The sequence below is a fragment of the Procambarus clarkii genome, chromosome 40 (genome assembly GCF_040958095.1).
Source record: "Procambarus clarkii isolate CNS0578487 chromosome 40, FALCON_Pclarkii_2.0, whole genome shotgun sequence".
Lineage (NCBI taxonomy): Eukaryota > Metazoa > Arthropoda > Malacostraca > Decapoda > Cambaridae > Procambarus > Procambarus clarkii.
In genome coordinates this window covers 9,706,473-9,725,350 of record NC_091189.1, presented here as the reverse complement: position 1 = coordinate 9,725,350, position 18,878 = coordinate 9,706,473, and the positions used below count along the sequence as shown (strand labels likewise).

The window sequence follows — 18,878 nt, the reverse complement described above, 5'->3', positions numbered from 1 at the left end:
TATATGTATAGTGCTCAACATTTATCTATATACCATTGATATAAATCACTCTTAAAGTATATTTATATGTTCTAATTTAAAATTCAAAACTGTATAAAAACTATTAGTCACCTTGTTTTACATCTTTAAGTTGTCAAACTATCTCAGAAAATCTTAAAAGCTTTTTCTTGAGATAAATGCAGAGTAGATAGTTGGGTTAGGCACTAAACTGACTTAAGCATTCAGCATGAATTTTAAAAAGGCATCACATTCGGCAGTGGAATCAATAGCCTTTAGAGAACCATTCATGCTATCAATGACCTTTTCATATCATTGTCAGATTTAAATGTATTTTTTAATATACAATTTATTATAAATTCTCAACTTTAATTAAGGTCTTTAAACAGTCAAGTTATAAGAGGCCTCAGTGTTCGTAGGAGCACTGGTACAGGGAAATATCCACAGTATTGGACGACTGCGACCACACACTTCTCTAAGAAGAGCCATTTTGGGTCGGCGCGCACGATATGGACCTTGGCGCTTTACCTAGGTAAAGAAAATAATTGTACAACTTTTTCACAATTTGATTACTGCAAATGGAATGTTGCATATTTAAGGGACAGATTTTCAACCAGAGAAATGCAGAATACTATATGCAATTGAATTAAATAATATGTTAACTAAATAAAGATATTTAATTTAGAAAGGAATAATTTTTATGGGGTAAGCAATGCTTACCTTGCTTCTGAAGAATATACACCACTGCTAAGCAGGGTAAGCATTCAAACATTGTATACTACAAAGCGTGTGAAGCTGACCCTGTGTGTCCAACGAGATAATAGAGGGGGGCTAAAGATAAGGCTGTCAGGGTCTAGGAAATCTATACAATAACTTGGTATGCTGCAGCATGCAACGTTTTATCAAACATCACAGTGCTACACCATATTGGCCACGTTTGGGGAAACAAATGAACAAATCCACAAGGGACGTGACGAGGGATCAAACCTACGCTGAGAGGATCCCAGACGCTGCTTTAATCAACTGAGCTATGACATGGTAAAAGAATTGCAACCGGGAAATCATCCTGATTTACCGACGGATCCTGCAGTCTCTCCGAGACATAAACCAGGGTTTTACGCAATTCCCCCATGCACTTGAGCAATGTCAATAGGCTGTTCTACCTCTCCAGCCTATTGACATAGCTCGAGTACATGGGGGAATTGAGTAAAACCCTGGTTTACGTCTCAGAGAGACTGCAGGATCCGTCGGTAAATCAGGATGATTTCCCGGTTGCAATTCTTTTACCATGTCGTAGCTCAGTCAATTAAGGCAGTGTCTGGGATCCTCTCGGACGTAGGTTCCAACCCTTGTCACGGCCCTTGTGGATTTGTTCATTTGATGCATCACGCTATTGTGATTTCTGTGTGTAATTGGGGAAACAAAACAATGATAAAATAATGTTCCAGTACAGATCACCAGAACGGCAGCTTTCTAGGCAGTTTTACTTGATAATGATATTGATCTCAGATCCCCATGCTCCATATGCTTATAGAAGCACACCAAATTCTGGTCCCGGTCTTAAGAAGGTTTGCACAAGTCTGAAGGCCTTATAGTTTGTGGATACTGTATCTCTGTGGATTTAGAGTCAATGCACCGGGAAGTGACTGAGGACCAGCCCAGAAAAGTCTAATGAGAGCCAGATTGTATTTAACCTTATGGTATTTAAATACAATATTGTAGTTCATTCCACCGAATTTGCATTATACTACATAATCAAGAACTCAAGATAAACTTATATAAAAGAAATAATTGAATTTCACTGCCACATCAAATTACTATTTAATGTTTAGTCTGATAAATTTATGAAGGAGAAATGTTTCTTTTAGTACAGTATTGAGCAGTGGATAAATTTATGAATAAGTATTTATCTGAAGTTACAATATCACTTTCATTTATGATTTCTTCAAAGCCTAAATATATAGATCATAGCAATAACACATTTTTAGGTGTACAATACTATGATTGTAAATTATTAAAATATACCTGTAAAAATGCAACATTAAAAAAAACAAAAGAAGACCTATTAAATCATTCCAATAGGGAATGATCTAATAGTTCTTTGATTTAATTCTAATGATTTAATTGGTGAACTAGTTCACCAATGATGTTAAATGTCTATATATGTATATTTCTGCCCGAAACGCTGCGCATACTAGTGGCTTTACAAGACTGTAATTACCATTTTATGTATCCTCACATTCCCAATGTACCTTCTTGTATATGCATATATAAATAAATAAATAAATAAATATATAAATTAATCATGCCCAATATAGAATGATTTAATATTTTTTATTTAAAAATATCTGGAATTATGTAGCTGCATAACTACTAACCTGCTCAACAGCTGTCTCATCTGTAAGTATAGCTTGCATCTGGTCCCACATGATGGCAATAACAAACAGACCAAACAAAATACTCTCCATACTCAATATTACAGAATGCAACCTGCAAACATAAAGAACCATTGTAGTACTAAATTGTATCTTATGAATGCTTATATAAAGAACGTAATTATTCATTGATCCATACTAACAGGTTCAGAAAATTTGACTAAACAAGGATATTATTTTTTGGGCTGCAACTGGAAAAAATAAATGGTTAATTGACAACCAATGAAACCGGCAGCAAAGTTCTTCAATTTTATATATAACCTTTATGCTGTAAACATTGTCATTTAAATACTGTACCTACATAACCTGCTGATTTGTGTTAATAAATTCTGTAACTAGTTCACCAATGATGAAACATGTCTATATAAATTAATAATGGATCTCAGTTCCAAAGCCTATGATGCACCTCTGAAACCCTTCCACCACCACCCACAGGATGCAAGAAATGTGTTTGCTTTTATTGTTTATACCAGTACATGTGTTTGTAACATGCAATGTAGATACTTTCCATCTTATACAGATGGAAAGTATATGTCTGTCTTATTTTTTTGTAGTAGTTCAAGTAACATTTGCATTTAACAAAACAAAGGACCCAAGGGTCACACTACAAACAAAATTAGTTATTGCAAAGCTAAAAATTTATGAAGGTATATCAGCAATTTTAGTGTGGGAAAAATAGCTCTTAGCTTGTAGTAGTATTTAGGAGCATCAATGCTAATCTTATCAGACCCTGTTACATGAAAAAAATGGATAATAATCAGTAATAGCAAATACTATAGAAGAAAAAGAACAAGAATTAATCATGAATATGTGTTAAGTGCTCAGTGATTGTTAAACTGAAAATGAACCTGGGTGTAAGAGTTGTAACTCGTTTGCAGTGCAGTTGATTTAGTGATTATAAACAATAAGTGGAAGGCCAACAACTTCAAATGAGGCTTTAGGCATAGAATACTTATATCAGCACATGCTGAGGAGGGACTGACCATACCTAGGAGATACATCACTGATCCATAAGCTAAGGATCAAGCTCATAAAGAGTGATATCATGAGACTTTCACGCAATATTTGCTTAGCTATAAGCATGTCTGTAAATGACACTGTAGTCATTTATAGTACTGTATTACCTGAGCCAAATAGCACAGGTAGGTGCTATTTGGTCTTTGTTTATTACATGTTAAGCCTTGTGCTGTCAAAACAAGACTACTTCACAAATAGTTTAAAGGCTGATGTGACTCTGATAGTTTTATTTACTATACATATTAATACATTACTGGACTGTGTTTTAGTTAAAATGAGGATAAATATAAGTGACATGTTCAAATAACCAATAAAATTCCAGCAACCAGACTCTCCAACCTGGATATACAATACCTACCAACCAAGATTTACCATAAATAAAATGTCCCTGTTCAAATTTAAACTTATTTATCTAACATTATTTCTAATGCCATATTCATTCAGTGAAAATTGTAATGATATAGTTCTCTACATTTATCATAATTATGCATTCTCTAAAAATGTCACATCTCATAATATTAAATTTTGCATTCCATTCTTTAAGATTTAAGAATTATACTTTAGTCACCTCAACAATACTTACAGTCGGCCCTGTTTCACCATCATGTCTTTTGAGCACTCGGGGCATGCCTTAATCCAAGAATAAGCAATAAGGCTCATTGCATATATTGACATGAGACCAACGAACATTAGAAACTGCAAGAAATACTTCTGGTTCCACTCTCCAACACAGTTGTTAATCCTGAAAAAAATATGGTGGCAAGTAAATATAAAATTAACTTTTCCAAGAAATGCCATTCAGTTACTGTACCTCCTAAGTTAAGATTCTCTGTGCTCTCCAAACAAGGATCATTATGATCAGGCAGGTAACATTCTTGGCACCAGCGATGTTGGGTCACTAAATGCACTAAGGAGGGTCAATGAAGATGAGCTCAATTGAGTAAAACCAACAGTCTTACTTAGCCCAAAATGCCCAACATTCCATCTGCTGTGGTGACAGCACTTCCATCTGGTAGCGGCTAGGTTGCTGGGCAGGGAGGTGGCAGGAGGCCTCATTTGGTGGTTACGTTTGATCACAAGAGAGTAAATGGTACAAGTTTTTAAAGAATGCACCTGTCAAGTCTTTTGTAGCAGGATTGAACAACAGTAATCTCAAATGACCACTATTGGCACCTTTAACGATCCTGCAAGAACCATTTTAAGAGTTCTATGTGGTGCCAGTGCCAAGAATGTATTCTGCCTGAATGCCATTTTCCTTGTCCAGTGGACTAAGTAGATCTTAGCTTAACCACTGCACTGTTAATCTGGTATTGGCAAAAACGTCATAGTGCAATTGACAAGGACTTTTTTTTTTATATATAAATGTTCAGGTAAAGTTAATGTCGAAATGTTTTTAAACTCAACCATTTTCATTTCAAAACTAAAAGTGATGAAAACATTAAAAAACATTAAAATATAGCCTAATTAAAAAATAAATAACACAACTCTCAGTGCCTTAGGGCACTCTGCACAGTACAGTGGTTAAGGGTCAACCAATTGCAATAAATCAGAAAAGAAGCATATTTTATAGTATAACTTCTGTATCTCCATACTACAAAAATAAAATACCAGCATTGGATGTAATGAAACGCCATTTTCTAGGCGAGTCCCATAGGCTTCCCGGAGCTATACCGGGCCGATATGCATGTATTAGACCTTGGTATCAGTCATTTCGATTGGAGTTCTTAGCCTACCGGAGACCACGAGCCAGAAGTTGGCCCCCCCCTCAGAGAGGCACAAGTAGCAATGGCCTATAGAAATGCCCATGTGGATGGAACATTCTATGTATGCCATCTACCGGGTTAGGGACCCAGAAAGGTAGGCATCCCAAAACAGACTCCACTTGGTGAAAATTGCTACCAAAAACCAAACTATCAAGCAGAACTCCACAATCTGAAGACAAACAAACAAGCATGACGTCACAACTGCCGCCGCCCCACTGTCAGCGCAGCTTCCCCCTCCCTGGGGGGGGGGGGGAGGGGAAGCCCCAGACCCCTCGCACCGGCTACCCAACCCCAGTTCAGAGGCTGAATATCAAGACGTGAAAACCGCTGACCGGAGGGAGGGAGGGTTGCTGGGGAGCCTCAAGGACTCACCCAGAAAATATTGTTTCATTACATTCAACACTGGTTTTCTGTGGAGAGCCCCTCCAGCTCTCCAGAGCTACCTAACCACAGAAAAATTAAACCAGGACCCTGTTCGACCTCCAAAATCCCCACGCCTGAATGTTAGCCCAAGACATATTACCAAAAACGTCAGCTAAAGCAGCAAATTGGTGAATGCCATTGGCACAAGGATAGATCGCAGGCTGGCTGGACCAAATAACCCTCTGGACAACCTGGGAGACCATAACCCTGGAACAGGGAAAAAGAGAAACTGGTGTTACGGACCCGAGTCCAGCATCGGAGCACGGAGCAGTGACAACAACGCCATCTGTGAGTCCGCTCCCGAAATCCCCTCCAAATGGACGACGCCATCTAGTGAGGACGGGATATACCAGCCACAGGTGCTGGATTCCCGTCTTAATCAGCTCATAACATAGCCGCTGCTGACTTCTGGTGAGGTGGCGCTTAGACAGCAACGCCATCTATGGAATGAAGAGGTGGACGTTTGTGTCTAAGCCTGTAAGTGAGGTTCCCTAGAGCGTCCCAGTATTAATGACGTGTCTGATTGCAGAGTCGACCTAGGACTGCGTTGGATGATGAATCATCCAACACAGTCCTAGGACTGCGTTGGATGATTCAGACAATGTTGGATGATGCAGACTAGTGTTGGATGATGAATCAGTCTACCCAAGGCAGCCAAGGTCTCTTCACCAGTCTGCTTTGAAGAAGCTGTGAGCCACCCCCGGACGAACTCTGTTGAGAGTGTAATAGCCTGCCTGAGGCGTGGCGGTGTCGGGAATCGCCTTATCCGGGGCTGGCTGGTGGAAGAGACTAGCCACTGTGGTGCTTAGTGAGGAGAGTGATCAGCGGGATCACACGAAGTTCCTGCCTAGGGCTCGCAACCCTAGTATCGGTCGTGGAGTGGCCTACACAGCGGAGCTGATCGGTACCTGCCAGCTACAGGCTGGATTGTGGTTGAAGGCCTCCACGACGAAGCACCCAGTGGGACGGTGATTTGGCTGGCCTGTGGCCAGGGTAGATTCGTCATAGAATCATAGTGGATTCATAGTGGGCCACGGAAGAAGGAACCAGGGCTACCCAGAGTGAGCACCGTCGAGCATCCAGTGTCTTCGGAGGAAGACGAACCTGTACATAATTGTGTAGTTATAACCCCCGCGTGTGACTGTTAATTTATTTATACATGGTGGTGGAAAATATATATATATGTAAATTGGAATATTTGTATCCCTCCCCCTTTAGTTTAACTTGCGTTACGGAACACACCCCTTGAAAGCCTCTACTAACTTGGGGCCGGATTCCCAAACTCTACTAACATCAGAGAAGAACCCGGTTGCGTCCCACTAGGGCCGTAACAACTGGGTCAACCCAAAGTGTGTCCCTGGTCACAGAGGCCGAGGCACGCAAATAACGGCAAAAAGCCGCAACTGGACACAACACATAATGCAACCCCAGCCGAACCAACCAAGCATCAACCACCCAAGGACCCCTCCGGAAAGCCACCGTCTTGTTCTTCGCCAGAAAAGAAGGAGACGCTTGCAGCCAAACAAACCTCTAACCAGGACCAAAAGCGCAAAAACCCCTGCGCCGAAGGAGAGCATGAAACTCCCGACCCAACCAAGCCCCCCAGAGACCAATGTGAATAAGAAAAAAGCCTTATCAAAACAATCTCGAACCGAAGGGGCCACCACAAACCTAGGAAAAGAGAGAAACCAGGTGGTGCATGAGCAGGCCGGAGGTGAAACAACATATGAGACAGCTCGTGAAATGGGGCTGAAGTGACATCCACCCCCGAACTCAAGCAGGAGCGGCTCCGCCAGCAGCGCACAATATGAGGAGACAGTATTCGGCATAAGATGACGGTCCTGAAACAACCAATAGAAAAAGGCCAAGACAACCCAATCCGAAACCAAAGACATTCTACGAAGAGAAAAAAATAATGAAAGGACAACCAGGAGACTTCATACTGCTGCCGAGACGAAACTTGCAGGTGGGACACCATCAAAGAAGCCACCAGATCACCCTACAAATGGTGATAAACCCATTCAGAAAGACCAGATACGAAGATTGAAGGTCCAGGGACACCATTCAAGCATCCAGCTCCAAAAGAAGCCGGACCTGGGACAGAGTGGTCATCCGAAAGGAAGGGCAAAAGACCCAGGGGTTCAGACGGGCCAAGTCCAGAATGAACCGCAGATCTGCACAGTCCTGTTTCGGAACTGGAAACAGGCAGGAAACCCACCTGAGGGACGGGGTTGTTTCGACCATGCCCAAGCGCACCCACTCCAGGATGACCTGACAGAGCACAGGGAAAGAGGCCTGCTCTGCGAGCCCCAAACCCCCCCAAGGGGAAGGAGCCACCCAACAAAGGCCAGACCAGGCATGCGCAAACAGAGCGAACTGCTCCCACATCACCCCATCAACGGAGTGAGCCGCAAAAGGGCAGACGCCCCTCACGCGAACCCGAACGATGCGCAGAGCAATCACTGCGCTGACCAGACGCCATTGGTTCTGAAGGAAGTGCCAACTCCAAAGCTGGCACTACTGGCCCACCACGACTGGAGGAGCCCTGAACCCTGGCACAACCCCTCCGGGAATGACCCCAACGATTACCCAGTAGAACCAACAAGTCCGACAAAGGACGACAGCTAGTAGAAGCCACTTACAGATAGTGCATAACCGCAGAATCCGCAAACAGCAACGGACAAGGAGATGAAAATCTAAGAGCCAGGGCCCATGTGGTTTCCAGAGAATGAACAAGCACAGCCTGCTGGCACACGAGACAGGAAGCAAAGAACAGAGACACCGACTCCTTCAGAATCGGTGCATACAACTTCAACAAGGCAGCCGATGCCCGAACCGCCAAGGCAAGTGCACAGACACATGCACAGTCCCCAGCGCCTCCACATCCTCTGCAAGCCAGTCCATACAGCTCGAGCAGGGAAAAGAAACGCGAAACCGAGGCCAAGTGCCCTCGGGCACACAAATCCTCAGCTACCCGCGATGCCAAAAGGGTGGGAACCTGCACATTGAGCTGCACCTGACCAACATCCTTAGGAAGAACGAGGGCAAACAAGCACGCATTAAGGTGCTCCAACTCACCCCCCAGGTAAACCTGAACCACAGTAGAAGTTCCCACGACTCGAGCGTACAGGGTCAGACAGAACGAATGCCACGCCCCCAATGAAAAGAAAGGACAGTCTGCTAGCCAGGATGACTTCAGTACCTTGTAACACACCCAACAAGGAAAAGCAGAAACTAGCTCAAACGAGGAAGGGTCCATTATCGAGGTAAAATTTGGGTCACGCAGGAGATATGCCGCAATGGCCTCCCGGACCTCCTTAGGCAGGATATGGGAAGCCGATAACCCCCGGAAGGAAGGGACCAAAGAACCCAAGGGAACCCAAAACCAAACCCGGGGAGGAGCCAAACCCATATCAAATTCGAACAGGGAAGGGGGTAAGAAAACCCCTGCAACAACAAGTCCCACACCGAGTGTACCAACACCCAAGTGGGGTCAAACAGGGCCCAAGCACCCCAAGTCAACTCCCCAGCCCCATGATCCTCCACGCCAGGACCCAGGGCAGAGCCATCCTCCAAATTCTCCAATCAAAAAGAAAAGGCAGAGTCAACCAGAAAACCTGGGAAAATGGGGGCCCCGCTGGTCATACCCCGAAGACCAGGACGGAGGAGCAGGCTCGAATGCCTCTGTCGCCGAATCGGAGGGGGCAGCCCCAGAGACCACCTGAATCTCACCACCATCTACACCCTGTCCTGACTTCAAAACCCTCAGATGTTTGGGAGCTGGCAGCAGGGAATGAAGGGGTGGGGGGCAGCAGGACAAACCAGAGCAGGAAGGGAGGGGGAGCAGGACAGACCACTGGAGGGAAAGGACGAAGGGGCGAGGACGAAACCAAAGTCAAAGTAACTAACGCCCCCCAAGTCTGGGGTCACTATAATCAAAGCGGGGCAGCTGCGGGACATCCGAAAAGGCAACCAACCTAATGCGTTGCAGCAACCGAAACCTTGCATGCAACGCCGATGCTGCCTGCACCCTAGTATCAGTATCAGTGGACTGAGTGAATTGGAGAACCAGCAAGGAACACCACTCGCAGGACTCTGGGTTGAAGGTGTCACTGACCCAACAGGCAGCATGATGAAGGCAAAACCAGTGAATGTTACCCGGAGATAACAGGACTGAGCAACCTTCAAAATCGCACAAAGCGAGATGGAACCCAGGGGACACATCCATTGGACAAATGAGTCCCAATGGGGTTTTCTAAGGCCCTTAGGCTGACTGCTAAGGGAAGCCCAGGCAAGGTACTGCTAACCGGTTGGCCCAACTACCGAGAGATCTGTTAAAAGCTGAACCCCTGTGACATGTACAATCATGGGGACCTAGCAGAGGATCACCAGAATAATAGAGGGTGGACAAGAACCAAGGGGCAGACCCCTTCCCAGGTAACAAACAAAAAGAAAAACCCCCGCAAAAGTACGTCTCCAGGAAAAACAGAACCAGCCTTGTGTAATAGGTGACAAGCTGCACAGTACCTTGTGCCCCTACCAACTACGATACTACCTCCTGCCCATGGTCAAACAGTGGAAATGAAAACTCCAGCTGATCCCAAGGGCAGGCAATCACAGAGCTGCAAAAGGATCCTATGGAGGTAGTGTCCTTAACGACTTGTGGAAGGAAACCCCAAGCTGCAAGGGCAGTACTTACAGGGCACCTAGGGAAGGTGGCCCCTAGGCGCATGCAGCCCCAGTACTCCGTGAATTACTTATTGGCTTGCACACCACCACACAGCAGAACAACATCGGAAAGGTACAGCACTGCTCAGAAACAGGAGCCAGAGTCGAACGACCGCCATGCAACACATCAGCCTCAGAACTGGGGTAGGGTAGGCGGTAAAAGGGGGTCTAGGGCTACCCCCTTCCCCCCTCCTGAGGAGGAAGGAGCTGCACAGACAGTAGTGCGGCAGCGGCGGTTGTGACGTCATGTCTGTTTGCTTGTTTTCAGATTGTGGAGTTCTGCATGATAGTTCGATTTTCAGTAGCAATTTTCACCAGATGGAGTCTGTTTTGGGATGTCTACCTTTCTGGGTGCCTAACATGGTAAATGGCAGACACAGAATGCTTTCAACCACATGGGGGTTTCTATAGACCACTACTCCTCTGAGGGGGCCAGATTCTGACTCATGGTCCCTGGTAGGCTAAGAATCTCAATCGAATTAAGTGATGCCACGGTCTAATATATGCATATCAGCCCGGTATAGCTCCAGGGAGCCGGAGGGGTTCTCCACAGAAAATGCTCATGATTGGAGTTTTCCAAAGTTTTTACCATCAGAAAAACATGAATATTAGCAGTAAATTTTAATTAAAAACTCAAATTGTACCAAGGACAATGATGATCCATTCGACGTATACAACGTTGACAAATACGGCAGTGGTGTGCTCGAGGAGGTCTATACATTTCACATCTAGCACACACAGTCCAGTCATCATTTTTTTCTCCTCCTGAAAATGTAAAAAGTTAATCTAATGATGCTGATTACTGCACAAGGCTTTTTATTACTATCAATGTATTGAAGCACAAATAGTCTCTTCGTATATTTTAGGGCCCACAAGCGGGGACAAAGCAGAGTGAAATGGTGATAGCTAATGGTGGAATTGAGTTTCTTACAGAAGCTTGTTATGTCTATCATGGCCCTATGGTGTCTGAGCACCAAAGCTTGGTGAGGTATTGAAGGGTCTCCACAGAGAAAATACTGTACTCGACTCTCAAACTTAATATTAGTTATTCAGGTTTTACTATACAGTACTGTACTCGAAAACTGTACTGTAGGTTGTCATTTTTTAATAGCAAAATCTATGTTATAAAGTATTTCATTCTTCTAAATATCATGCAACATACTTATGTTAATTTTTTATTCAGAAGGAAAAAACAGTTACCCTTCTTGGGTTAATTTTTGTCCTTCGCTGATACCTCGTTTCCTCTGTGACTGCTTTTTGTCTAAAATCTTCTCTAAACATTTCAACTGTCTGCAAATGTTAGATTTTGAAGGAAAAGAGTATTTGAATATTTGCCATCGAATTTCTAATGCTGAAAGAGTTAGAATACGTGGCAAAAATTAACACTGCTTCAGCAAACATATACAGATACAGTACAGTATCTGAGAAAAAGACAAGATGAAAACAAAAACAAAAATGGGATAGATGGGAAGACAAGATAAAAAACAGACTACAGGTAGCACAAGAGTGGATAGTATTATATAATCCACTATACAGTAATGTAATTATCAAACGGCACCAACCCTGGGGGACTATGTAGCACCATAATCTACTGTACACCATGCATTATTTTTATTTATAAAGTGTTTTCATAACAAATAGTAAAAGGTAATTCCTTTACAGCTAAGTGAAGCAAAGAACTCCACATATCACACAGTTAATGTTAATACTTTTGTTCTGATAGCCTCCAAAATGGCTCCAATAAATATATTTACTGTACAGTACTGTATTTCAAAGTCATACATTCCTCATAACATTGTAATAGTCATTCGCACAGTTCTGCATTAATCAACACTTGTGCAACATTTTATTGTATAGTATTCTGAAATTCAGAACCAATGGAGCATTCATATAAAATTAGCAAAATCTTAATTACAATCTAAATAAAATTAGTAGTAAAGAAAAAACGAGTAAAAAAACTGCTAAATTTTTCTCTATGAGGATATGTAAGAAGCATACTACAGTATTATTATATACCGTACTATTAACCTTACAGGCACATAATAAAGTATATCAAAGAAATAACATTAAAAATTAGTAACTATTGCAAGGATTTTTTTTATTCATTCAATAATTAAAACAAAATGTAAATAAACATGTAGTGAAATTAAAATTGTTATTCAGTCACCTGAATGCATGTCTGAGAAATCCAGTCGAATCTGGGGTAGAGGTACAATCCCTGGATCACTGAAGACTGCTCGCACATGTGCCATTAGAGTCAAGAAGACAAGGATGTTGAAAAGAAGGACATGTAGTGCTCCCCATAAGCTGCAAGATTAAAAACAAGAAAAAATCAGTTACTGAATAATTTTCAATATATGCCTTAATAATTCCTTTCATATAGGTTTCTTTTAACAGTATTAAGAACAATAATCAAGTTACCAAAATTCATTGTAAGAAAACTAATAATTATCTAAGAACTTATTTGCAACAATGTTTTATTCCTCTATGGAACATCTTGAGGTAAAGAATGAATACATAAGGTAAAACATTGGGCTATATACCAATGAGAAAGGATTGAGAGAGTGGGGAGGTGAAGGGGCCACTTAAACATTGGGCCAGAATTTAAGTAACACTCTGGAACTCTCAGTGGGCAGGGAGATCTCAGTAGTGATGTTCTCGTTATCCAGTGATGTGCAATGAGATCTGGGTTTGAATATCAGCAGGGAAGCGACGTCATTATTTTGCATATTTAAAGGAGGTCTTTTTTTTTCTTGCATTAGTATAGCTTCCAGGATATACAATCTTCTTTGATTGGTAGTAGATTCCAGGATTTTTTTTATTATTTTCTAGCATGTTTCTAGTAAGTGTCATCTCTTGTTCACTTTGCAAATGGTTTTTGGGTTTTAGAAGTCACTGGTCTACAATTGATCAGTTGGTTCATTTAGAGAATACCATTCAATGTGGGTGCCAGCCTTTAGATGAAAAGTCAATATACTTGTACTCGAAAGCTTTGTAGTTGTCATACCAATATAAGCTGATCAAAGGTGACATCCTTCATTGGGGCATGTAAACTGGTATGCCACATGAAGGATGTCACCTTTATCAGCCTATATTGACCCGAGCCCAACAAAGTTTTTGAGAAGATTGACTTGCCATCTAAAGGCTGGTGCCTACATTGAATAGTATGCTCTAAATGAACCAACTGATCAATCATAGGCCGATGACATCTAAAACTGGCTTGATTTGATATAGAGAAAACCTGTTATTCACTTATAAGTACCGGTATAAATGACGGAACACCATTTTCTCGAATATATATCTTATCAATGGAAAACAGCAGCGAAATAATTCTGTAAGATGATGGACTCAAAAGATCCTTGCCATTTTGCAAATGGCAATATTACAGTATGATTTACCGAGCTTCGAATGAAGCCACCAACCCAAATGTCATTACAAGTAATAAGCAGATAGCACTTGTAATGTAACAGCAAAGCAATGAGGAACTTTTAAGATTTGATGACATACAATGTCACCTTATTCCCAAGAGCCATGTGTAGAGCTGGATCAGGTTCTTGCATCAACTTGTCCTCTTAAAAAGAACGTCGCTTTTGGCCGTTTGCCCGTATGGCCGAAAGTGGACGTAATTTGAAAATTAAAAAAAATAAAATAAATTTGGGATTTTTTTTTCAACAACAGTAAGTTAAGGGTCCTCTGATAGGTTAGGTGGGCAGGAAATTCTCATAAAATTTCAAAACGTTATGAAAAGCGTTAATTGAAAGTTTCCTCTTCTAACCTTACCGAGTGAGCCGGACGACTCAAACAGAAAACGGGACAGTACGTCACTTTTGTGAGTCAATTTCATTTCAAATTACATCCAAATTTGGCCATAGTGCGCATACGAGCCAAAAGTGACGTTATTTTTAAGAGGACGGGTTGCTTGCATAGTGAGAACCTGATCGAGTTCCTGCATAGTGAAGGAAACATTATAAGGACAGTTCCTTAGGGAATTGGTCTTTGTCATGTGGATTTCACACCCAAGTGCCTCCTTGTCAGGGAGGATGACTTTATTACCAAGTATAAAAGACATAAACGGCAGCTAGCACATTAGCTTTCTTTTTAGGCATCAGTGGTACACCTGTCAGACCTGACAGTGGAAAAGTGTCAAGTAGAGAGTGCCCTTTCACACCATGGAAAACTTTCCACACAAAAGAAAGCAGAGTTTGAGCAATAAGCTGAGAGCAGAAATTATGCCAATATGATCTCCTGGTAGACTGTACGATTCTCGTGTATCCTAAAGCAGCCTTAATATAGGGACACAAGAGCAATGCTGTAATGGCAATGAAGTACTGGTTTGGCCTACTGCCTCCTTGCTATTGCCAAGGAACAAGCTTGGGTCTATCACGGAGCAGAATATTTCAATGAGTACACCCTCTTGGTGCACCTTACCTTGAGGTGCTACCGGGGCTTAGCGTCCCCACGGCCCGGTCGTCGACCAGGCCTCCTAGTTGCTGGACTGATCAACAAGGCTGTTGGACACAGCTGCTCGCAGCCTGGTTGATCAGGTATCCTGTGGAGGTGCTTATCCAGTTCTCTCTTGAACACTGTGAGGGGTCTGCCAGTTATGCCCCTTATGTATAATGGAAGCGTGTTGAACAGTCTCGGGCCTCTGATGTTGATAGAGTTCTCTCTCAGAGTACCTGTTGCACCTCTGCTGTTCAACAGGGGTATTCTGCACATCCTGCCATGTCTTCTGGTCTCATGTGATGTTATTTCTGTGTGCAGGTTTGGGACCAGCCCCTCAATTATTTTCCACGTATAGATTATTATGTGTGTCTCCTGCCTGCGCTCAAGGGAATACAGATTTAGGCTCTTTAGTCGGTCCGAGTAGTTTAGATGTTTTACTGAGTGGATTCTAGCAGTAAAGAATCTCTGCACGCTCTCCAGATCAGCAAATTCTCCAGCTTTGAAAGGGGCTGTCATTGTGCAGCAGTACTCCACTCTAGAGAGCACAAGCGTTTTGAAAAGTATCATCATCGGTACAGCATCTCTAGTGTGAAAAGTTCTTGTTATCCAACCTGTCATTTTTCTTGCAGTTGTGACGGCTACTTTATTGTGTTCTTTAAAGACAAGGTCAGTAGTAAATGGACAATGGTGAAACCAACTGCTGTCAGGGCAAAAAGGAAAGAGGTAAAGCTAGCCACTATCCCAACACTGGAGGAGGGAACATAGGAACACCAATGAGAAAACAAAGGCCAACTTGATACCAAGTTGGCCACAGCTGATCTTCTAAGAGCCACCTACACAAAATGCTATTGAGTGCCACACAGGATTGCACATACACTACTAATTATAATTATAGGGAAACCTCTTGCAAACTAGCTTGCCACAATACTTATTCTTTATTGTGGTGAACTGGAAGACACCAATGTAGTGATACACTGTGCTTGTTTACTGTGGTGAATTGTATAAGATGAATACCAAGTATTTACCAACAACTGGATAAGCTTTACATACATCGTGTTAGATATTTACTAACTGTCCAGATGATATGGTACTCCGCTGTCACCAAATAAATTATAGTATACAGATATTAGACATATCAAATTTAAATGGACGTACAGTACAGCATAAAGACATTATATTTTGTTAGCTCAATTTGTAAGCTGTTAAGGATGGTTTGTGTGAAATTTCAGTTTGAAAACTCCAACACAGTAAAATAATACACTTATTCTCTTGAATCAGAAAATTATATACAGAATAATGTGTATGCTGTGACTATTTTAATAATGGCTATGGATATGCAGTGTTATGTTTCAGTATTTTCCACGACATTTGTATTATATGATACCTGTATGACGATATCCAAAAATGACATTCATTAGATTTGATTAGTTAGGTTAAACAGTGCTATTGCTCTATACCTCACTGAAATATCTATATATCAGGCTATATCAGAATAAGTGGTGCTTTTTCAGAAGCACAACAAGCTAAAATTTTAACAAAGCTGATATTAATGAAATCTTACAAGAAACATTTTATTATTAGAAAGAAACATTAGGTCAAGAAACATTTTTAAAATATCAAACTATATCAGATAAGTTAAACACATTGAATACATTAAAAGGGGCTTATTTCAATAAATACCAGTATAAACAATATTTGACTGATCTGGATTCTCCAAACACTTAGAATATGGTAAAGAAAGATCTTTTTTGTGAATATCCCAAAACTTTCCCACAGAATAAACCTTTCATGAACACCCAAAAACAGATTGAAATACAGTACATAAAAAATGCATAAAATAGTAATTAAATTAATTAAAAATAAAGCACCTGTTTAATGAAAAGTCTCACTTTAAGATGAGTCATAGACAATTATTTGATAATAATAAGGCTTTAATGTAATTCAAATATTACTAGAATAATGATTATTTACTGATTGAGGATGCAGGCTCATGGGGGAGGATTCAGTATTCAGAATCCCCTGAATATTGAACCCTACCTATTCTATGTATTGTAGATATGTTGGATCCAGGCCTTAGGGTAAAGTTAATATGATACCGTCCCATTGGTGCTGTGCTATTTAGTTAATTGTTTTTGTTGTTGTTAGTTGATATCAGGGGACCTGTGAAATTAGCTGTATGCACCCAATTGGTCCAGCTCCTAGTATGATACAAAATAGGAGTGTATCTCCAAATGAAAGCAAAGCCAAATGGAAAAAACAAAAATTGCCTAGCAGAGCAGCACACTAAGCGACACTTGGTGACACCCGAATACCCATAGCAGGGCAGGAACTGGCCACCCATTCTGCACATAGGATAGCTACCTTGGAATGGAGCAAAAGCCAGGTACCCCTCCATATCTAGAGGGAACACTGGAAACGCCAAGGCCAGCTGATCCTCAGCACCTCTTGGCCAAGCCAATTCACGACCCCACTCGATGCCCGAAGAGCAAGCCAGGAAAACACAAGACAATTCATTAGCACTCATTGACCCCATGGTGACGTATGTGCCAGGCAATGCAATCACTCTGGTAGTTGAATAAAGTGCCTTATGGCACAATGAAGTCCAAGAGGCAGCAAATGCAACACATTTTCTGATAATCCCGAGGCAGAGCAGAGGTACAGCATCAAAATTTAACTGGCAATCCCTTAGTTAATTATTCTGGCAATATTTCAGTTACTCCTGAGAAATTGCTGCACTTTTTCAAGAATGTTTGCCTCTCTAGGATGCATAGAGAGCCTTTCCTCATACTACTAATTATAGGCTGGAGAATTTCTGAAAATATCAATCTAATAAAAAGTAACTGCATATTTTACGATGGATAAAATACCTCAAAATTAATATATATGTATATATATAACATTAAAAATGAATTTATAAAATATAAACCTCCTTATTATGATGACGAATACATACATAACTTAGATTTTCCCTTCTCGCAGATGAAGGCCAGCTTTTTACCTACAAGTATGGGCTTGTCCCAATGGTTTTGGCCGCACAACGAGACCCAGTGATGTTAACCTACCTGTTAGACATAGTCTGCAACACAATCCAGTTGATGACAACATAATCTGCGTAAAATATTGCGGCATAGGTAAGAATTAAGCAAGTTATGCCACAAGGGTCTCCTCTGAACACGGGCATGTTGACATCTTTCTTGACATGTCGATGACAGGGACCTCTAATGTAAATATCAACACACCATAACAATTAACAAAACAGGTAATATAACAAATATGTGAAGTTGTTTTCAAAACAATACAAAGTTAAAAATTATTAATTGCGTGATATGAATGTCTTTGAAATATTTAGGTGTAGATAAAATGGTAAAAAAGAGATGAGATGAAAGTTCCCCCTTAGTCCCCCACCCACGGATGTGGGTTGAGTCACTCAAGGCGACATACGGTTCTTCACTCATTCCTTTCCCACACGTCACTACCTTGATGTGTTTCCGAGGATCAACGTCTTCGTGAATGGGTCTCTGACTAGGCCTCCTGGTTGGTGGTCTGGTTAACCAGGCTGTTAGACACCTCTGCTCGTAGTCGCTCTCATGAGTTTTGCCTGAATTTACCTGAGGACCACCATCTCTCTAGTGGTCTCCACGAGGGCTGCAAGATGACGGCTTGCTAAAGATCCCCACCCCCATTTGTCCTGATAATTTTATCGAGCTGGATTTTGAAAATCGCCAGTTTTTTGGCATTTACGGCTTCGGCGGGTAAGTGGTACCGACGATTTATAACTATGGGTGAAAAAACATCTGTAAAAACATCTTAATCAATCATTGCTACTTGTCCGTGTTGCATCTCACCTTTTGAAGACGTGGTAACAACCTAGATACAACCCCCTAGTGGACAGCGTTCGGGGTACGTAGTCTTAAGGGTCCGGGTTTGATCCCCGGCGGAGGCGGAAACAAATTGGCAGAGTTTCTATCACCCTGATGCACCTGTTAACCTAGCAGTAAATAGGTACCTGGGAGTTAGACAGCTGCTACGGGCTTCTTCCTGTGTGTGTGTGTGTGTGTGTGTGTGTGTG

At 41.7% G+C, this 18,878-nt stretch overlaps 1 pseudogene; it reads right to left on the bottom strand.

Annotated features, from left to right (window-relative positions):
• Positions 1–230: 230 nt before the first annotated feature.
• On the bottom strand, positions 231–18,019 carry LOC123757886 (palmitoyltransferase ZDHHC3-like; annotated as a pseudogene).
• Positions 18,020–18,878: the final 859 nt, after the last annotated feature.